Source organism: Arachis ipaensis, chromosome B09 (genome assembly GCF_000816755.2).
Source record: "Arachis ipaensis cultivar K30076 chromosome B09, Araip1.1, whole genome shotgun sequence".
NCBI lineage: Eukaryota > Viridiplantae > Streptophyta > Magnoliopsida > Fabales > Fabaceae > Arachis > Arachis ipaensis.
The window spans coordinates 39,722,862-39,731,100 of record NC_029793.2 but is presented as its reverse complement, the minus strand read 5'-3'; positions in this window follow the sequence as shown (position 1 = coordinate 39,731,100).

The window sequence follows — 8,239 nt, the reverse complement described above, 5'->3', positions numbered from 1 at the left end:
AAAAACCGGATCGACTTTTCTTGAAAAATCAAAAATACTTTTTCTTTTATACATACATACATACATACAAATATATATACTCAAATACATCTCATCACTTTACATTCACAAGAATAACTTCTACAACCATATATGTATATACAAAACCATCAAATCACAACTCATATCCCTCTTTACAAAAATGTAATAATAATGGCGAGGGAAAATAACAACTAAGATAATACATCAAAGAAAAGTATGATCAAAAGCTCAGTAGAATCTTCATCGGTTGTTTAATAGTGGTGATAATTGCTCGTCTTATGAATCCTTTTCTCTAACTTAATTTAGTTTGTTCTTAAATTCATCTAATTCCTTATTCATTAATTCCCTAACCTTGATCTTTGTTTCAAAGTCATGTGATTATCCGTTCAAAAATAAGAAATCGTCAATCACACTGCCACAAGTCAAAATACATATCAAATTTCACCAAACCTACCAAGATATATAACTTACCCAATCATGGCCTCCGGCCCAACATATAATCACCTACAATCCACCACACTCCATCATAATCCAAACCATTGAGTCACAAGCACAAGCAATCAAACAGACAATCAAACAATCACACATAGAGAACAATTATAACAAGTAGTACAATTAGCAGTTAATAGAATATCAATTAGGCAAACCACAATAATTATGCAAACTCAAGAAATTTCAAACAAATACAGTATGGTGTATGTCTATTCCTAAACAGACCATGAGTTTATGTGTCGATTGGTTGCCAGCACCTGACAACATTTCTAAGATAGGCGTTACGTATCGTCGTTCCTACCTCAAAAAATAACCATTCCATGAGCGTTACGTATCACCGTCCTCATGGGGGATCATTCATCTGGTCTTCAGTGAGTGTTATATAAACCTTGAGAAATTAATGAATAATTAGCTAATAAATTAATTATTATTTAAAGAAATTAGAAAATTAAATTTTATAATATAAAAAATTAAAAATATTAAAAATATGGATTTTAACACTAATTTTAAAGGTTTTGGCCCAAAACTAGGTCAACGGGCTGAACTAGTTAGACCGGGCCCAAACTGGGTCCAAGGCCCAACATATACAAGCCAACACTCAGCCTCCTCCTCCCCCAAATCACATGAAACACGTAGCTTAGAGGGAAAGAAGCCATGAAACCCTAACTTTCACTCACTCCCGAATTTCAATTCCACATATCTCTCAATCCGGAGCTCCGATTGACAAGCCATCAGCGGTCACGTGTTCGTCTCAGAATTCTCTTTAAAATTTTCAGTTTTGAAAGTTGCATTTTCTCACCCAGCCTTTTTGTTTTGAATTTCAAAATTTTGGAGGTTTCGGTATTGAGAAATTCAATGATTTTGATGGTTTAGGTGAACTTTAGCAGTGGGTAATCTTTAGGTTTTTTCAAAAATACCAGTGGGTACGGTAAGAATTACTAAAACCTTGTCAATTATTGAAATTTTGTAACCCTATGTTGATTATAGTCAAATTGAATGGTATTAGATTGAATTGTATGATCTGGAATCAAATTGGTGGATGTTGGATGCTTAATTTGAGCATTGGAGACCGGAAACTCTTTTGGTGCAGAGTTGGAGACTTAGAACTTATGGAGGATAGGAGTTTGCGGTGTCTTATGGCTTAGGAAGGAATAGACCAATGTATAATTTTGATTTCTCGTAGTTAATGTTGCGTGAAAACTTAGGCTAATCGTCCATAGGATAAGTTGAATTATTTGAATTGTTAATGTTTTATGATTATTGGTAATATATGTTAAGGTTGGTGGAAAATCATGCATGAAAATTGTTGAAGAAATAAAAGGTTGGATGTTGATATTGAATGAATGAGTTAATGGAAGTGTGTGGAGAAAATAAAATGAAAAAGTTGAGGAATGTATGTGTTAAGATGATTAGAAATTTGATAATAGGTGTGTGACATTGTGTAGGTATTATTTGTGTAGAATTGGGTATTCATTGGTTGGTTTTGGATTTGGAAACTTTGGAAAACTTAAGGTTTGTGCCTTTGGTGAAAACACAACTTTTAACCAACTTTGACGCATTATAACTTGGCCCCCTAACCCTCAGATTTAATGAAATTTATCTTAAATAAAAATTGGATCCGAGTAATTTATGATGTTCGAAGAACAGACTAAAAATAATTTTTAACGAAAAAGTTATGCTCGTTTGAAGTTTAGTTTGTAAAACTGAATTCTGTAGCAAATTTCTGAAAACTAGAAACTCTGGTGTGCATGCGTATGCACACTATTGTGGGCACGCACAGACCAGGGTGTGTGGGAAGCTCGTACGTACGCACGAGAGGGTGTGCATATACACACCCTAGATAATTTGCAAGTTATGCATATGCATAGTACCATGCGTAAGCACGATGCCCTGTTTTATACTAAAACGCCATTTTTAACTGCTCAACCTTCCCAGCAAGTTTGTAACCCTCTGAAACCACTGCTTTGTTAAAAATTCATGATTTTTGAACTATCAACTATTCTTCTAAATTTTTCAAACCTCTAAAAACTCTGTTTAAGGTTCGATAATTGGAGTTAGGCTTAAGAAAGAGAGAACCTATTGACGGAGTTAGATTGTGTAAACTCCAGGTAATTAATAAATAATTAACCAATAAATTAATCATTATTCAAAAATTAGGAAATTAAATTTTATAGTTTAGGGAGGTAGAAATAATTAAAATACGAATTTCAACACTAATTTTAAAGAATTTGCCCAAAATTGGGCCGCCAAGCCGAACCGGCTGAATCAGGTCCACGATGGGCCCAAGGCCCAACCCATTTCAACCTCCCTTAAGAGATTCAGCTCTTCTTCCCCTTCTTCATAAGTGAAACACACTGGTTTTGGGAAAGGGAACGAATCAAGAACAAAACACTTGCTCCAAAAATTCAATTCCACGTAACTTTCAATCCGGAGTTCCGATTGACGAGCCATCAGTGGCCACACATTCATTTCTAAATTCTCTTCCAAACCATACCAAACTTTCGGTAAGAAATTTGATATTTTGTTCTCATTTCTCTGTTACCTCTTTTCCACAAATTTAAATGTTGGTATTAAAAGATTTTATGATTTCAATGATTTAGGAGTACTCTAGTGGTGCATAATTATTGGGTTTCATCCAATTAATCCATGGATAAGGTAAGAGAACTCTAAACCCTTGTGATTATCCAATTATGTGAACTCTAGTTATTAATCTGGTGAATTCCATGGAATTAGATTGAATTTATGTTAAATTGGAGATTTAATCGATGAATTAGAGCACTTGAAATCAAACTTTGGTAGCTGGATCTTATAGCACTTGGTTTAGAACCTTGGAGGCTTGAATTGAGGAGTTAAGCTTGGGGAGAAATCGGCCAAGGTATGGTTTTGGTTTCTCATAGTTAGTATTTAATATCACATGATGAAAACTTAGGCTGGAAGACCTTAAGATAAGAATGAACAGACTGAATTATGATTGAATTGTGTATTTGGGATATTGATATGATTTATGTATTATGAGTATATGAATTTGTATGTGTTGAGTTTTGAGTTTATGAAGTATAAGATAAAGATAATGATGATGATTGTTGGGTTGTTGAGAATTGATGATGATTTTGTGATATTGACTTGAAATGGATTAGGTGAATTTTGTGGGTTGACATATATGGTGTGAAAGAGTAGTGTATGAACATGTTTTGGGACAATGGAGTTGTTTTGGTTGTGAATATGTGATTTTGGAATTGAGAATTTAGAAAGTTAGAGGTTTTGTAAATTTTGTTAAAAAGTTGAAGAATCAATACATTTATATGCTGGAAGGTTGTGGAATGTTTGGAAAGCATGCGAACATGATTTATGGACATTGGGATAGATTTTGGTTGTAGAACATTCGGTATTAAGGTTTTTGGTAAAAATAGATTTTTGACCAACTTCAATGGGTCATAACTTGGCTTCCAGACTCCCAAATTTTGTGAAACTTATTTTGAACGAAAATTGGGCCCGTGAAGTTTATAACATTTGAAGAATGGGTTAAAAATAATTTTTAACAAAAAAGTTATGTACATTTGAAGTTGAGTGTGTAAAACTGGTTTTTTGCAACTTAACAGCTTTTTTAAGGATTTTGGACTCATGCGTATGCGACATGCCACGCGACGCGAGCATTGGGCTCTGCCCATGAGTCTCGCATACATGGACATGTCATGCGTACGCGAGTATGGAAATTTTCACGCCCATGCGTACGCCTGAGACATGCGTACGCATGACCAGCCAGTTTTGCCCAAGTTGCATTTTTGAGTTTTATACCATTTCTCTAGCTTTCCAAATATCTATAACACTTGTTTAGGGTCCATTAGCAGGCTTTTAAGCTTTAGAACAAGGGTGAATAGGTTAAATGAGTTAAGGGAATATTGAGAAAGATTTGCAAAATGATGACTATGTAATGAGATATGGGTAATGTTGAGTAAGAAGTAATTGATAAAGATAATGATAGTAATAATAAAATGTGACTGAATTGAGAGATGATTAATGATGTTATTGACTATGAAGGAAGTGGAGTAAGGAAGAGGATGAACTTGAACATAGAATTGAATTTGATTGAGATATATGTGACCAGGTAAGTGGCAATGGCATTGTCCACTTGCTCGGGTATGAGATGAGGAAGAAGAATGATGAAAACTGAGTTTGATTATAAATTTTAAATGAATATGAAAGAATTGAAATGATAACAAAAATGATAATGAAATTTTGAATGTGATACCTAGGTAGTAGCAGCTATACTGGCTCATCCCACTTGCTCCAGGTTAGTAGTTGAGATACCGGGGCAGTAGCAAAGGTTGTGGTTCGAAGTTAGTGATTGTGATGCTTGAGTAGTAAAAGTAGTAGTGGATTATTCCACTTGCTCCAGGTTGAGTTTATAAACACCCGCCTGGGTAGTAATAGCAGTAGTGGTTTATTCCACTTGCTCTGGGTTTAGCGGGTAGTAACAAGGGGGTTATGTCTCAGACCCACTAGCTTCGCAATCGGGTGTTTCTATCCAAGGTTAGCTACCAGGACATGTCGAGTTTGTCTATATAACGGACAAATTACATCATCAGCCATAGGACAGATATGTATCATGTGCATTTGTGTGATTTGTTTGAGTATGCTTTGTTTTAGTTTGCCTAATTGTTTAACTATAATGAATTGTTTCTTGTCTTATCTGCTGTACTTGTTATCCATAATTGTGTTTTCCTTGATTGTATTGTGTGTGTGCAACTGAGAGATCCCTTATGCTAGTGGCAGTGATGCTGAGGATAGTTCCACCAGTGATTCGGAGGTCTGGGAAGACATGAGGTGAAGTGTTAGTTTAAAAAGAGACAAGAAGAGAATATTTCATTTAGAAATGGAATCCCTAGGTAGAGTACCAAACTTTATGGTTTACTATTGACTGTACATTTAATTTTGAGTGTCGGAGTTCTAAGATTGCCTCTGGCTTTACTGGGACCTTTTATATTAACTATGCGGGCACCATCACCAGGCTGAGAACCTCCAGTTCTCATTCCATACATATATTCTCATTTTTCAGATACAGGTTAAGAGGCACCGTGCTGAGCATTTGGAGATCTCCTGAGCAAGCGGAGTTTCATTTTAATAGGATATTTTATTGTTCTTTTATGCTATGTATATAGATTCTCCTCTATATGTACTTTGTGTTTGTCCCTCTTAGAGTTGACTTGGAGAAATAGGTTGTCGATTTTCTATTTTAGGATTTCTGGGATGTATATATATATATATATTCTCCAGCTGGCCTTGGCTTCACAGATTGAGTCTGGAGCTCAATATTTTGTATGTTTTGGTATGCTACTCTTTACATATAAATGCTTTACCCTTTCTTTTTTTTCCAATCATCCGTTTACGTGAGCGATGCACTTTTCTTTTTGCGGATTTTGTTTAAGCTCTTCTTTAAGGCTCCTAATTACGCATTCTTTTGACTACATCTATGTATATATTTTATTTTAGAGGTCGTAATACCTCACTACCTCTATTTTATGACTTAAAGATAAAATTCTGAGCGGTAGGGTATTACAAATTAACACTGAAGAAGAGTTATGATGTGAATAATTTAATTTATGATGCATGGACAATGTTGAATGATTGAGATATTGAAGATGACGAGATTGATTTTAATAATGACTTTGAATGAATCGAAATGATATTGAAAATGAGATTGAATTTGATTGTGATATGTTATCCGGTAAGAGGCAGTGGCATGATCCACTTGCTCTGGGTATAATTGGATATTCCGGGTAAGAGGCAGTGGCATTGTCCACTTACTCCGGGTAAAAGGTTCGAGACTTTGGGTAAGATGCAAAGGTTGATTTTTGACACCTTCGCTTCGGGTCGAGAATTGTAACACCGCCTGGGTAAGAGGCAATGTAAGGTTGTTCCCTCGCTCCGGGTATGCGGGTAAAATGCAAGGGTTGTGGTTTGGTCCCACTTGCTCCGTGTTTGGTGTTCCTGTCCTGGGTTCACTATTGGACATATCGGTTTTAGCTGTATAATCGACAGATGAGACTCATCAGCCATAGGATAGGCATACATCATATGCATTTATATGATTTGTTTGGGTTTGCATTTGTATTGGTTTGCCTAATTACTTATTTGTAATTAACTGCTATCTATATCTATAGTTTCCTTGTCTGTTTTGTTTGTGCTTATATCTGAGAGACCCCTCATTTTGTGGAGGCATGATGAGGGTTGTTCCACCGGTGATTCAGAGGTTTGAAGGAGACAGAAGGTGCAGAGTTAAACTAGGGCTAGAATTCCTTAGTTAGATTACCTATATTGTTGGTTTAGAATAAATTTTAAGATCAATCTGAGTGTTGGAGTCCTAGGAATTCCTCTGCCATTCCCGGCACCTTATATATTAACTATGCAGGCACTTTTACCATCCTAAGAACCCCCATTTCACATTCCATATACATTCTACTATTTTCTAGATGCAGGTCGAGAGGTACCTCGTTGAGCGTCTAGAGACCTTCCGTGAAAGCGAAGATTTCATTCTGGGGGCTATTATATTTTGTGCTTAAGCTATGTATATATATGTAGATATGTATATATTCTCCACTATATATATTGTATTTTGTTCCTCTTAGAGGTTGATTTAGATAATCAGGTTTAGTGTCCAGTCTTTTGGGATGTCTCTTGGGTTGTACATATTATGTACACTAAACCTGTTTCTCCAAATCAACCTCTAAAAGTGACAAAATACAATATATACATAATATATACATATATGTATATATGTATTTATACTCTGGCCGGCCTTAACTTCGCAGGTCGAGTCTGGAGCTTGAAATTTGTATCTTTTGGAACTCTGATCTTTATATTTATGTGTTTAGCCTTCTGTTCGATCTGGTTTACTCATTTTACGTTTATCCAAACAACTGTGATGCAGTTTTCTATTACGCTTTTGTTTAGCTTCTTCTTCAAGGCTCCTAGTTATAACTTCTTTCACTCATATTTAGGATCACAATTCTTCATAAACATATTTCAATCAAAAAGAATCTTAATCATAGTCATATTTGACTTCAGAACAAAAATTCTTCGCAAATCACAAATCAATTTCGCTAATTACAAAACCATAAGAGTCCGGTATTCCTTAACCAAGTCAATAAACTAACTTTAATAATTCATTCATTCAAATCCATTTGAAATTTCCAAGAACATAACTCCTAAATTAAATTTTATTAAATAAAACTCACTTTCAAATTCATTCTCAAGTTTTAGAACTTTCCAAAAAGACTCAAAATTATTTCCTTCTACTAATAAACTCAAATGCTTTAATTTTAATAAAACTTCTCAAAAGCAACCTCAACTCCTTTTTCAAACTCCAAAACCTTTTCTCAAAGACTCAAAAATCAATTATACTTAAATATCTATTTTCATTACTTTATGTTTCACTTAAAGCACCACAAAACGTAATTCTTTTCATAATTAACCAAACCAAAAAATAAGTTTTTCCCAAAGGGACTCAAAAGTCATTTATTCGATTTCACTAAAAAATTGATAAAAATTTCGACAGCACCTCTCCTAAAATCTAGACTTTACGACTCTTCAAGAGTCCCATCCAAACCTACTTTTCAACCATTCTCAATAGTTTCAGAACCAAACCATTTCTGAATATAGACGTATGAATTTGATTTCTAACATAAAACCACTGCTCAATATTGATGCCAGGGCATCCTGGCCAGTT